The following is a 13,076-nucleotide window of genomic DNA, read 5'->3' on the forward strand; positions in this document are numbered from 1 at the left end:
CTCCCGCCCAAATAAAAAACAGAGTAATGGGAGAAAAAGAGCAGTTTAATGACATACATATCTCCTTTATACAAGGGAGAGACCCAGGAAAACTGAGTAACTCTCCCAAATGATCTAAGCTACCACTTTAAATACCATCTCCAGCTGAAAACAAGAAGAGATGAGACTCTTGGCTGGCTCAGTAGGTAAAGCATGTGACTCTTGATGTTGGGGTCGTGAGTTCAAGCCCCATGTTGGGGGTAGAGTTTACTTAAAAAAGAAAAGATGTTGGAGCACAGAGTCAGTTATGGGAGGTTACCAGGAAAGCACAATAAACAAGTTTATGTTTGTAGGGCAGCTTCTGGGTTCCCTGGCTGGTTCTGTTGGTGGAACATGGAACATGTGACTCCTTAATCTTGGGGGGTGTTGAGTTTGATAGCCCCATGTTGGGTATAGAGATCACTTCAAAATAAAATCTTTAAAAACAAAACAAAACAAAAAACAAAAGGGCAACCTCTCTGTTTTTAGAGCTTTCTCTTGTGTCTTAAGCCTCTCAAAAATAATCAGCCCAAAATAATCAATCTGCCAAAGAGGCTTGTTTTGGGATGGGTTGTAGCTGAATAGTAAGCCGTGCATGTGCGGAGTTTAAACACATAGTGTGCCCAAAAGTCATAAAGGCAAAAGTTCAGAGTACTGCCTCTGAAAAAGAGATACTTTATAAAAGCTAATACTTAAAAACTGTGCTATTCAAATAGTTTACTCTGGTAAACAAGTACATTTTACTGAAGAATACTGGTAATCACCCCTGTTAAAAGGATAGTTTCAGAGCCACCTGGCTGGCTCAGTTGGTAGAGCATAATTCTTGATCTTGAGGTCATGAGTTCGAGGCCCATATTGGGTGTAGAGATTACCTTAAAAAAGAAAGTAGTTTTAAAAGACTAAACGTGTATGTGGACTGTCTAAAGACCACCTCACTCAGTATCAGGCTTCTTGAATTTAATTTGTAAACCTCCAAAGGTAATCTAAAGCCTGATACTTTCCAGATTGTGGATTGAAGGTGCAGATTTCCTTCAGCTCTTGTGAGGAAGTCCTTCTGAATTAATTCCCTGACATGAGATTGCTCTATCCAAAGCAATTTTGGAGGGAACATTAAGTGTTTTTAATCAGAGCTGCATGAGAGCCCATTTAATCACTATGTAATGGAAGACATTAAAGGAACAACATTTTGTTTAAGGGACTTACTGACTGAGAACAGTTCATTTAAACTGCGTCTTCTCTTCTCTGGCTTCCCATTTTGGACATGTCCAACCAAGATTGAATTCAGTATTTCCGTTAGGTAGCTATCCTGCACAATACTCCTACCATCCACCCCCCTCCCCAGCATCTTCAGGCTTCATCCTATAAATGGAAATTAACATGTTTGGGGTTTTGTCCTTGCAAGTTACAGTTGTCTCTGACAATTCCCTTTCTGTTTGAGAAAAGCCAGAGTGGTGCTGTGTATTTTCGGTCATATTCTCTCTGGTATCAAATGTCACAGCTGGGTTGCATGAGGTTTATTTATATTATAATAGCATTTCCTTTAGATCTCAAGGGGCCTCTATCTCTAAAATCACTTGTCTACAGGAACTACAGGGAGAATAACTTGACCTTTTTAAAAGTAAACTTTCCAACCGAATGGCTCCCTCTGGATCTAGGTTCAGATGGTTCTGTGTGTATGCACGTGTGACTTATGCTATTAGGTTAATGTAGATTCTGACTTTTCAAAGTCTTTGATTTTTCAAATAGAGATCTTTCACTGATTGTGATGAGGAGTAATAACAGTAACCATTGTATAATTTATAGAGATGATGATGTATGGTCTTCTTCCTTCCACTCCAGAAAGTTAGTCAGTTCTTTTTAGTTAGTTTAGTTACTTTAGCTAATAATCTCTTCCCCAAATTCTGTTATATTTATAGGCAGAAGTAGGGTGACCAACTGACCTTTCCGTACATAAACCAGGAAAGGAGGTGCGTGGGAGGCTCAGTTGGATGGGTCCAACTCTTTATCTCGGCTCAGGTCTTGATCTCAGGGTCGTAAGTTTAAGTTCTGCATGGGATTCCATGCTCAACGTGCAGCCTACTTGAAACAAACAAACAAATTAAAAAAAAATAAACAACCCAGAAAACTCCCAGGGCAGCTGGGATAAGTTGGTTACCCTGGGCAGAAGTGAAATAAAAGACAGTTCCCAACCTGGAATTTTTTCTAAACCCTGAGTTCACTGAAGAGAAGTGTCATGAAGGCAAAAGGAAAGTGTAAAAACAATGTATGTAAACGCTTTTATTTATTTATTTATTTATTTATTTATTAAGAATTTATTTATTTATTTGACAGAGAGAGATCACAAATAGGCAGAGAGGCAGGCAGAGAGAGAGAGGAGGAAGCAGGCTCCCTGCTGAGCAGAGATCCCGATGCGGGACTCGATCCCAGGACCCTGAGATCATGACCTGAGCCGAAGGCAGCGGCCTAACCCACTGAACCACCCAGGCACCCCAATTTAGTCATCTCTTAATGCTTTTTTTATTTAAAGATTTCATTTATTTATTTGACAGACAGAGATCACAAGTAGATAGAGTGGCAGGCAGAGAGAGGGAGGAAGCAGGCTCCCTGCCGAGCAGAGAGCCCAATGCGGGACTCGATCCCAGGACCCTGAGATCATGACCTGTGCTGAAGTCAGAGGCTTTAATCCACTGAGCCACCCAGGCGCCCCTATATGTTATATTTTAATTAAAAGTTTACAGTGGGCTCTCTGCTCAGCGGCGAGCCTGCTTCCCCCTCTCTCTGCCTGCCTCTCAGCCTACTTGTGATCTCTCTGTGTCAAATAAATAAATCTTTAAAACAATAAAATATAAATATGTAATATCTTAATATCTGAAGTGCATAGCTCTACAAAATTTCATCAAGTATACACACACACACACACACACACACACACATGTAAGTAGTGTCCAGATCGAAAGAGAGAATATTTTCAGAATCCTAGAACCCTCCTTATGCATCCTTTCAGTAACTACCCCCCTTGAATAACCATGTAAGGCAGGGTGGGTAATTTTCCCTCTACTCTTCTGAGCTCTTGGCTGAGCATCCCCTGGAATAAAAGACACATTAACAGGAGAAAAAGAGAAGTTTGATAGCATGTATACCTCCTGTATACATGGGTATACATGGGAGAGACCAGGAAAACTGAGAATAACTTTAAAATGGCCTAAGCTACCACCTTAAATAGCAATGTCAGCTAAAGACAAAAGAAAGATGTTGGCAACAGGGGAAGCCCTGGTATGGAAGGCTATTGGAAAAACACAAATTGTTACACAGATTGAATTCCCTGCCTTCTCCATTGATGACTTTCTTGTAATTTAGAGTCATCCTTCCCTTCCTGGTACTGATACGGAGACATGCTTGCAGGTGGTAATTAACCTTCTAAACATCAGTGTTTCTCACAGAAGAGTATATTCTACTTTGATTTTAGAGCTTCTTCGGTGTCTACTTTTTCTCAAAAATCTGCCACCTCAAAATAGTTGTTCTTCCCTGGCATGTTTTGGGGTGGCATATTCCACTATCTTTAACTATTATCCTTACTTAAAAGAATTTACGGGCACCCAGGTGACTCAGTTGGTTATACATCTGACTTTTGGTGTCGGCTCAGGTTGTGATCTCGTTGGTGGTGAGATTGATGGAGCCTGAGTTTGGCTCCAGGAGCTCAGTGGGAAATCTAAAGATTCTCTCCTTCTGCCCCTCTCTCCACTCCTCAAAGTCCATTCTGGAATAGCATCTTGAGTTTACTTGTAAGTATCCCAGAGGCTTCCAAATGTGAAAGAACCCTCAAAGAGGAATGTAAGGCTCTGCTTCAATGACTTAGACTGTATTTGAAGATTTCAAAAATTTCAGAAACAATTTTTTAGATAGATCTCATGGTCACTGTACCCAAGCTCTCCCTTTTACCAGAAGTTTCTGCAAGGGAAAAGCTCTTCTCAAACAACTGGCCTAACATGGGGGCCTATCTTTGACATGAGGAGAGATAAGGAGCATAAACTATTTCAGTTCTAGAGAAAATTAACCTCAGGGGGTGACAACTTTATTCCTGTTCCAATATATATCAGCATGCCCATCTTGAAAGGTCATCTAGTATCGGAAAAGACCAAGGACTTTTTAAAAAATACTTTATTTATTTGTTTGACAGAGATCACAAGTAGGCAGAGAGGCAGACAGAGAGAGAGGAGAAAGCAGGCTCCCTGCTGAGCAGAGAGCCCGATGCGGGGCTCTATCCCAGGACCCTGGGATCATGACCTGAGCCGGAGGCAGAGGCTTTAACCCACTGAGCCACCCAGGTGCCCCAAGACCAAGGACTTTGAAGTCAGACATAATAGTATCAGAGAGTGATTTTCAAAAGTTAAAAACACAGTGTTCATACCAGTATAGAATGGATGTATGTCAAAAATTTTATTCAGCTCATTAATGAGGGGATCAATAAGATGGTAATCTGGTTCTAATAGCATTTTTGAGGACTGACATTATTTATAGTCTGCTAGGAAAGGCAGCTTGAGATAAATGTGCTAAGTTAGAGAAAAAACTGATTACTGTCTAAAGGGCAACAAAACTAACTTCGAGGCTCTATTTTCTATTGCACAGAATTAGCATATAACTTCAGAGTTTGAGCCCTTACTTAATAGTAAATGGCAGTTACACACAGATATATATCCCTTAGATAACCCAATAATCCTTGAGTATCCTGTCAACATCCAAGGGCAGGCTACCCCAAGATGGGCCCCTTTAGCATGAAGATTATTCTGAGCTGAAGGCCCTTGGGACCTGTGGACTCAAGAGAAACTTTTGCTCCTCTCTTAACCACGTAGAAGAATCTAATTTGGGGATTTTTCCCAGAATAAGAGTTATTATCAGAGATAAACTTTATCTGAGTGACCCATCTGTATGGCAGGACAAACATCTAATTACCAAACATCTGCTCTTCTTACTGCCTTGTGAAGTCCATTTCTTTCTTCTGAAGTCTCAGACCCCTATCCCCTTCTTCTTAGTTCAGGATAACATATATATCTTATTTTGCCTGTCTTTGGAATTTCTATGTCTGTGTGGATTCCCTGTACATACACTATTAACTTTCATTTTCTTCTGTTAATCTGTCTTATGTCAGTTTGATTCTTCTTTTTTGGATTTTATTTTATTTATTGGGCACCTGGATGGCTCAGTTGGTGGAGTGTCTGCCCTCGGCTCAGGTCATGATCTCAGAGTCCTGGGATCGAGTCCCACATCCCACATCGGGCTCTCTGCTCAGTGGGGAGTCTGCTGCTTCCTCTGCCCCTCCCCCTGCTCATGCTCTCTCCCTCTCCTGCCCTCCCTCCTTCCCTCTCTCTCTAAAAGATCTTTTTTTTAGAGAGTTTAAATATTTATTTATTTTTATGATAATAAATTTTAAATGTAGATTTTAAAGATTTAAAAATTTCAGATTTATAAGATTTTAAGTCTTTTTTAAAGATTTTCTTTATTTGAGCGACAGAGAGCGCACAAGCAGGGGAGTAGCAGGAGAGCGAGAAGCAGACTCCCCTCTGAGCAGGGAGCCCAATGTGAGGCTCTATCCTGGGATCCTGGGATCATGACCTGAGCTGAAGGCACTTAACTGACTGAGACACCCAGAAGCTCCCAGTTAGATTATCAGTCCAGCTAGGAGGTCCCTTGAAAGGGACAAGAATTCTTACTCCCTGACACAGTTTAATTTTCCCCCTTATTTCTTAAGTTTTAAATAATGTGTCTTAGCAATATCTGAGACACCTAGCTGCACAACATACTAGCTTTTGAACAATTACCCAAATTCAGTAATATCTATTTTGCTTGATTATTTTTTTTCTTGACTCCCCAGCTAATGGAGACCAAGCAGGAATGGCCTATGGGTAGGCCAAAGATGGGGCTGGGTGCTTCTTTTTTTTTTTTTTTTTTTTTTGAGAGTAGAAGGTGGGAGGAGGTGGGGGAGGGGAAGGGGAGAGAAATAAAATCTTTTTTTTTTTTTTTAAAGATTTTATTTATTTATTTGTCAGAGAGAGACAGTAAGCACAGGCAGACAGAGTGGCAGGCAGAGTCAGAGGGAGAAGCAGGCTCCCCGCAGAGCAAGGAGCCCAATGTGGGACTCGATCCCAGGACGCTGGGATCATGACCTGAGCCGAAGGCAGCCACTTAACCAACTGAGCCACCCAGGCATCCCGAGAAATAAAATCTTAAGTGGGTTCTCTGCCCAGCACAGAGCTCAACATGGGGCTTGATTTCATGACCCTGAGGTCATGAGCCGAAGTCAAGAGTCAGATGCTTAACTGACTGAGCCACCTAGGTACCCCAGAGTTAGGTGCCTTTTGCAAGTATGACTGGGATAGAGACCAGAGGGTAGCAGGGTGTGGGCCATGAAATAGACCAAAGCCTGCACCCCTGTATCAGAGGCATGGAAGCCTGGAAGGGAAACCAAGTGAACAATGAGCTGCCGATCTAAGGAGGAGTCAGAGTTGAAGAAACCCACAGATAGAACCGGCAACGTGTGTCAGCCAAAGGCACACTTGAGTTCGGGTGGGAGAAAGGGGACAAGAATGAGCATGAACCTGAGTGGGGGAAGGAGGCAGCTTTGGTTCTGTCCGGTTCTGCCAACAGTGTGAGGTGGCCTCCGTTTGGAGAATCGGGTTACTCTCGGGCAATAAATAGGGTAAAGGTTAATGATAATTTATGCCAGGCACCTTGTTGCCTATCTGCAGAAGCAGGTGCTTAGTGATGGTACGATTATCCTTTTTGTCTGCTTTGCTGTCAGTGGAGGTTGAAGGTGAGGCAGTTCTCTTTCAAAAGAAGCTACAACAATAAAAGTCTCTTTGCCTCTGTCATTAGTAGAGAAAGTATTCATTTCACTGGTGAAAATGAGGAGGGGCATGTGTTGTATTTGGCTGCTCCGGCAAACAAGGTGTGCCAGTCGCTTCTTCCTTCAAGAAAGAACTTGCTCGTCCCCCGTGGGGAGTGCGGTGAGCGATCAGCCTCCAGTCGCTGTGCCTTCGGGCCCTGCCTCTGCACAGAGCTGTGGGGCCCTGCTGTCCCCTGGTAGGGGGGGCCCTAGCCAAAGGCTGAGCCTCGCGTGGCCACAAAGGCCTGGCTACTTCTGCTGAACATTGGTGCTCTGGAACGGGCTGTCCTTGCTCAGAGCTCCCTGGCTCCTTTGGAGGCTCCGTCAGATCCGCCCTGCGGTCTGAGGTTCTCTGTGCCCCCATTCTTTCTCCTCCCCCTTTTTTTTTTCACTGATGTCAGATCTGCAGCACAGTTGGAAGGCTTTCTGTTGGCTCCGCTTCCTCTGCCTTTGTTTCTCCCACGTGTTAAACTCATCCGAGGAACATACTGCACCCTTCGCTCTGCCTCCTCGTTTGCTGCCGGGAAAGGGGAAGGTTCTCACGGAGGGCAATGCTCAGGCTGGTGCAAGGGTTTGAGAGGTCTGGAGTCTGGAGTCTGGAGGTGGGGGTGGAGGCCATGCAGAGAACAATGGAACTGTCTGGTTGGTGTTAAGTTCTGTAATACCCTACGGAGAGATAATGAGAAACCAAGGGCAGTCAGTACACAATTGAAAAGCAGGTGTGAAGGCCACAAGTCCTCTCTGGTGGTTTACAAACAGGCTCTTATCTTCTGCAGTGGGAGAGCAGGAGAATCTGAAGGCAAAACTCAAGATTGAATAGTCGTATTCATCGGCCCTCAAAGCCAATTGCACGCTTGACTGAGGCAGTCTGTTCCTGCAAGGCCAGAGTCCTGTTTGCGGCAACCTGGGACTCCGCTGCGTGAGACGGGGACATGTGGGTGGAGGCCCCTGCAGATTTGGGCTTCCCAGGGTTCAAGAAACCAGATGAAGTACAGGTTGAAGACATTTGCACTCAGCCCATGACTGCACACCAAAATGGCACAAAATCTTGGTACTTAGCTCTCCCAGAAAACAAAGGCCTAGGTCGACCGGTCAGCACTTGGCCTGTCCAACACAAGTGAGAGGATCAGGCTCCAAGACTTCCCTTGGTTCCAGATGAGGAAAGTAACCCCGCTTCAACCCATCAGCAAACACTCAGCATAGCTTCCTTGTTCCTACTCACATTGGTCTATAAAACCCTCTGGAGTTGTGTACAGCCCTTCGGAGCTCCTTTCTCTTGGCTAGATTGGAATTTGCTCAACTCTTGGATGGCTAAATAAAGCCACTAAAAATTTTAAAATTTACTCAGTTGAATTTTGTTCTTTTTTAAAAATTTTATTGATTTATTTGACAGAGATCACAAGTAGGCAGAGAGACAGGCAGAGAGAGAGGAGGAAGCAGGCTCCCCGCTGAGAAGAGAGCCCAATGCGGGGCTGGATCCCAGGACCCTGGGATCATGACCCGAGCCAAAGGCAGAGGCTTTAACCCACTGAGTCACCCAGGTGCCCCTGAATTTTGTTCTTTAACACCAGGCTCCTTTGAGCCCTGAGAGCTTTCAAAGGTGAGCCACTCCTCCCTATCAAGAGCCATACTGCTCCCTACTTCCGGTGTAGAAAGATATTGTAGAGTCTTCTCCCCCATGAGGCAAACAGCCACACAGCACCCCCCCCCCCCAACCCTCTCAGGATCTGTCCAACTTTTATCTCTCGGTTGCCAGGCTAGTAACTAGAATCATGCAACAGCATCACTCAGCTGGGGAAGGGCTAGGTCTGATAAAGGAGGAAAGGGACCATACCCCAGGGGATCTCCAAGACCTGTCAGTGTTTGCTAGCAAGAGCTGTGGGAGAAACAGTGGTCTGGGTTTTGAGGATGATTGATTCATGGGCCTGAAAACTGTATTTGGGTAAGGCAGAGTTTATTGTCTGACTGACACTCTCTGGGGATACCCTGGCAAGTACCCCAGAGATGGGATCTGTTAAGGAAGTTTCTAGATGCCTGGAGAAAGTGGTAGCCCAAACTGAGCAAAGTTGAAATGCCTAAATTGTCACAACAAACAATAGAGCAAGGAATTAAGAGTCTGAGAGAGGTGGGCAGACAGGAATGCATATATTACATGAGACCCGATGACTCACCAGCGGATTATGCTGCTTGGAAAAATCCAGAGGACACACCATTCACCGAGACCATCAGAAATGTGCTGAGGAGCTGGATATCAGCCTTACTGAAACTGAGTGGAGGCTTCCACTGTAAGGTTAAGAGAGACCCTCACGAAGTTTGGCTTGTTGATAGTGAAGGAGATGATAAAATGGGACTCAAAAGCAGTGGAGGCCAGATGGTGATGCTTAACCGCCAAAGCTATGAGAGTACAATTATCATTACCAGAAAGGTTAGAGGAGCCACCAAGGGCCTTTTAACTAGGACAGAATTGGGAGGATGCTTACAAAATTACAGCTCTCTAGGGGCTAAACTGTAGCTGCCTAGGGGAGAACCAATGAGCATTAATAGTCCTGGGGTGCCCGGGTGGCTCATTGGGTTAAGTGTCTGAGTCTTGGTTTCGGCTCAGGTTATGATCTCAGGGTCATGAGGTCAATCGAGTCCTGCAGCGGGCTCCCCTGCTCAGCAGGGAGTCTGCTTGAGAGTCTCTCCCTCTTCTCCTGGCTCGTGCACACATGGCCTTGCTCATATGTGCTCTCTCTCTCTCCAAAAATAAAATAAAATAAAATAAAATAAAATAAAATAAAATAAATATATACCCAATATATATATATGGTATATATGCATATAGGTATATATACACACACAGAGTAAACCTCCCTTATCTGCAGAGGATATGTTCCAAGCCCCCCAGTGGATGCTGAAACCATGGATGGTACTGAACCTGGTATATATTATGCTTTTCTCTGTACATACATAACTATGATAAAGTTTGGTTTATAAATTAGGTACAGTGAGAGATTAACAATAAAAACTAATAGTAAAATAGAATGGAATAGTTCTGTTCTGTTCTAACAGAATAGCATAGAATAGTAAAATAGAACAATAATAACTAATAGTAAAATAGAAGAGTAAAATAGAATAGTAAAATAGTAACTAATAGTAAAATAGAAATAGAGTAGAATAAAATAGTAAAATAGAAATAAAATAGAATAAAATAGTAAAATAGAATAGTAAAATAGAACAATAATGACTTATAGTAAAATAGTGAGAGATTAACAATAATAACTAAGAGAATAGAATAGTAAAAGTTACAGGAATATGGTCTCTGTCTCTCTCTGAAAATATCTTACTGTATTGCCCTTCTTGTGATGATGTGAGATGATGAGATACTTACCTGCTGAGATGAGGTGATGTGACTCCTATGGGCATTGTGGCCTTGCCTTTGGCTACTATTGATCTTTGGATGATTCCTAAGAAGGAGGGTCATCTGCTTCCGGACTGTGGTTGGCTGTGGGTAACTGACACTGTAGGAAGAAAGACCGTGGATGGGGGCAGGGGGGCGGGGAACTACTGTATGATCAAAAGGAGGCAAATGTGGACATGCAGAAAGCTTAGAGTGTTTCGCCAGTAAAATGTCATGACCCATTGTCCATTTTATTGTCCATTCAGCCAGTTTTCTGCAGTGGAATGTATTGAATTAAGAGGTGGCCATGTCCTCAGCTCCGCAGGTGGAAGGAACCTGCAATACCATGAGAAGACCACCATGATTCCCCCAGGGTTTTCCCAAGGGAACTAGCTACTGTTTACTCAGGTACCCGTATACTTGGGATGGGGAGCAGCATTTCCCATCTTCAAATATTCCTCTTTGGCATAAGGATTATTTGGGGATGTTTATTTTTAAGAAAGTGGAGACACAGGAGAAGCTCTGAAAACTAAGTAGAAGTTACTAGTTTCCATAGGAAACATCTTTTTTAAGGGTGTTTCCTTCTCTATACCAGGAAGGAAAGCATGACTAAGTTTCTAGAAGGCAAGATTTAAATTTGCATAACACACACGCACTTGATTACTGGGCCTTTCCTGGTCACCTCCCATAACTGATCTTCCCCTTCCCCACAAACATCTTTTGTCTTTGACTGAAGATGGTATTTAAGGGGGTGGTTTGGGCCATATCAGGGAGTAGTTTTCCTGGATATCTCCCATGTTTACAAGAGGTATACATGTTATTAAACTTATTTCTGTTTTATTAGTAGTATTTTTTTAGATTTTATTTATTTATTTGTCAGAGAAAGAAAGAAAGCACTAGCAGGGGGTGTGGCAGGCAGAGGGAGAAGCAGGCTCCCCACTGAGCAAGGAGCCCAATGCGGGACTCAGGGATCATGATCTGAGCTGAAGGCAGATGCTTAACTGACTGAGCCACCCAGGCACCCCAAACTTCTTTTCGTTTTTTTTTTTAAATTTATTTTTAAGTAATATTTTTAAGTAATCCCTGTAACCAGTGTAGAGCTCAGACTCAACAGCCCTAAAATCAGGAGCTACACACTCTACTGACTGGGCCAGGCAGGTGCTCCCACGTTACTAGACTTCTGTTTTTCTCCTGTGAAAAATGTCATTTATTGCAGGATGGGGGTCCCAGCCAACAACCTAGAAGACTAGAGGGAAAATTATTTTTGCCCACCTACAGTTAGGAAAGGGAAATACACAGACATTTTGAGGATGGTTGGGCATAGACTCTGAGTTGGCATTGATATACAGAGACCCAGAGCGTCATCGGGCCTCTTGTTAGAGTGGAGACATATGGGGTCCAAAATCTAGTTTACAATGTCTTTTTTTAATAGACCCAATAAATAGTAATTTTCCTAATCCTTGAATGCATAATTGGATGGATACACTTGACAATTGATTTAATCCCCACATTTGTGCTTGGTCTGTGTGTGGGGTGAGAGCCATCACAGTAGGGAAGGCCAAATGGATGAAACACGGTCTGTCTTCTATCCTAAACTCCCTCGCCCTTACCTCAGTGGCCAAGGTCGTACCTCAAAAACAATATTGTATCTTAGGGGATGGTGCTTATTGCTACACGTAAGGACATAAAGAAATCTCATGAATCCCTTTATTTGGTGGTCTGGCCTTGGCAGAAACTGGTTGGATCCTGAGAAATGATCATGGGCTGTTGCGTGATAGGCCCCTTCATGGTTGCCATTCCAGACATGGTGTCCGTGTTAGAACAGATTAACATTGTCTCGGGTACTTGATACGCAGCCCTTAATTTGGCAAATGTGTTCTTGTCTTTCCCATATACACTTACTGTCTTGCCACAAGGCTATGTTACCTTGCCTACCCTCTGTTACCACATAGTCCAAAGAGATCTGGGCAGTTCCATAGACTATGATGTCGATTCATTGCATTGGTGACATGCTGATGGAGAAGGATGGGGAAGAAAGTGGCTAGTAAGCTGGAGGCCAAGTTAGGACGGTCTCTGTGGAGTATGGGAACCAAACCCTATACCTCAGTATATGAGAGAGAAATAAACTTCAGTTGCATTGAAGCTACTATTTTTTGAGTTGCTATCACATGCAACCAGTCTTAATCGTGATACAGGATCATTTGCCCCAAATAGTGATATTTTAGAGTAATTTATTTTTAGAAGTATTTTTGATGCTAATTAGATTACAACTCATTGCCTGTTGATATTGCTACCAGTTCATGTCAGTAACGACAGATAACAAATCTTTCTGCTCTACAATGGGACCTAAAGTGAGAGGATCTGATTCTAGGCTATCTAAAAGAGGGTTTTGCAATTAGGCAAGACACAGAGTGAGGGGAGGGCAGTAGAATACAGACGTAAAATACACCACTTAAAATTATTGACTTGGCTCTCAGGAGGTCCTTTGAACAGACCCTGTTTCTCACAGTGGCGCAGGGACAAGGGCCCTCCCTAATAAATGTGAATAATCAGGGGAACTTGTGGAGATCAGTGAGTTGCCATTCGTATCTGACAGTCTATGGTTAAGGAGAAGTCAATTAAATTAAACTGGCCAGTAATCTGCTATTCTTAACAGATGTTCCCAAAAGTTATGAAAGAGTGTATTAGTAGCCATTCATGCCCATGTAAAATATTATCTAAACAGTCTTTTCTAAAGATTTTATTCACTTATTTGACAGAAATTGAGAGAGAGAGAGAGTATAAGCTGGGGGGAGAAGC

General features: G+C 43.1%; 1 long non-coding RNA gene across 1 annotated transcript in view; it reads left to right on the forward strand.

The window, feature by feature from the left end:
• LOC131820895 (uncharacterized) overlaps positions 1-13,076 on the forward strand; it is a 75,525-nt gene that overhangs the window by 21,606 nt on the left and 40,843 nt on the right. The gene's annotated exons all lie outside the window — the stretch shown is intronic.

This window comes from Mustela lutreola, chromosome X (genome assembly GCF_030435805.1).
Source record: "Mustela lutreola isolate mMusLut2 chromosome X, mMusLut2.pri, whole genome shotgun sequence".
NCBI lineage: Eukaryota > Metazoa > Chordata > Mammalia > Carnivora > Mustelidae > Mustela > Mustela lutreola.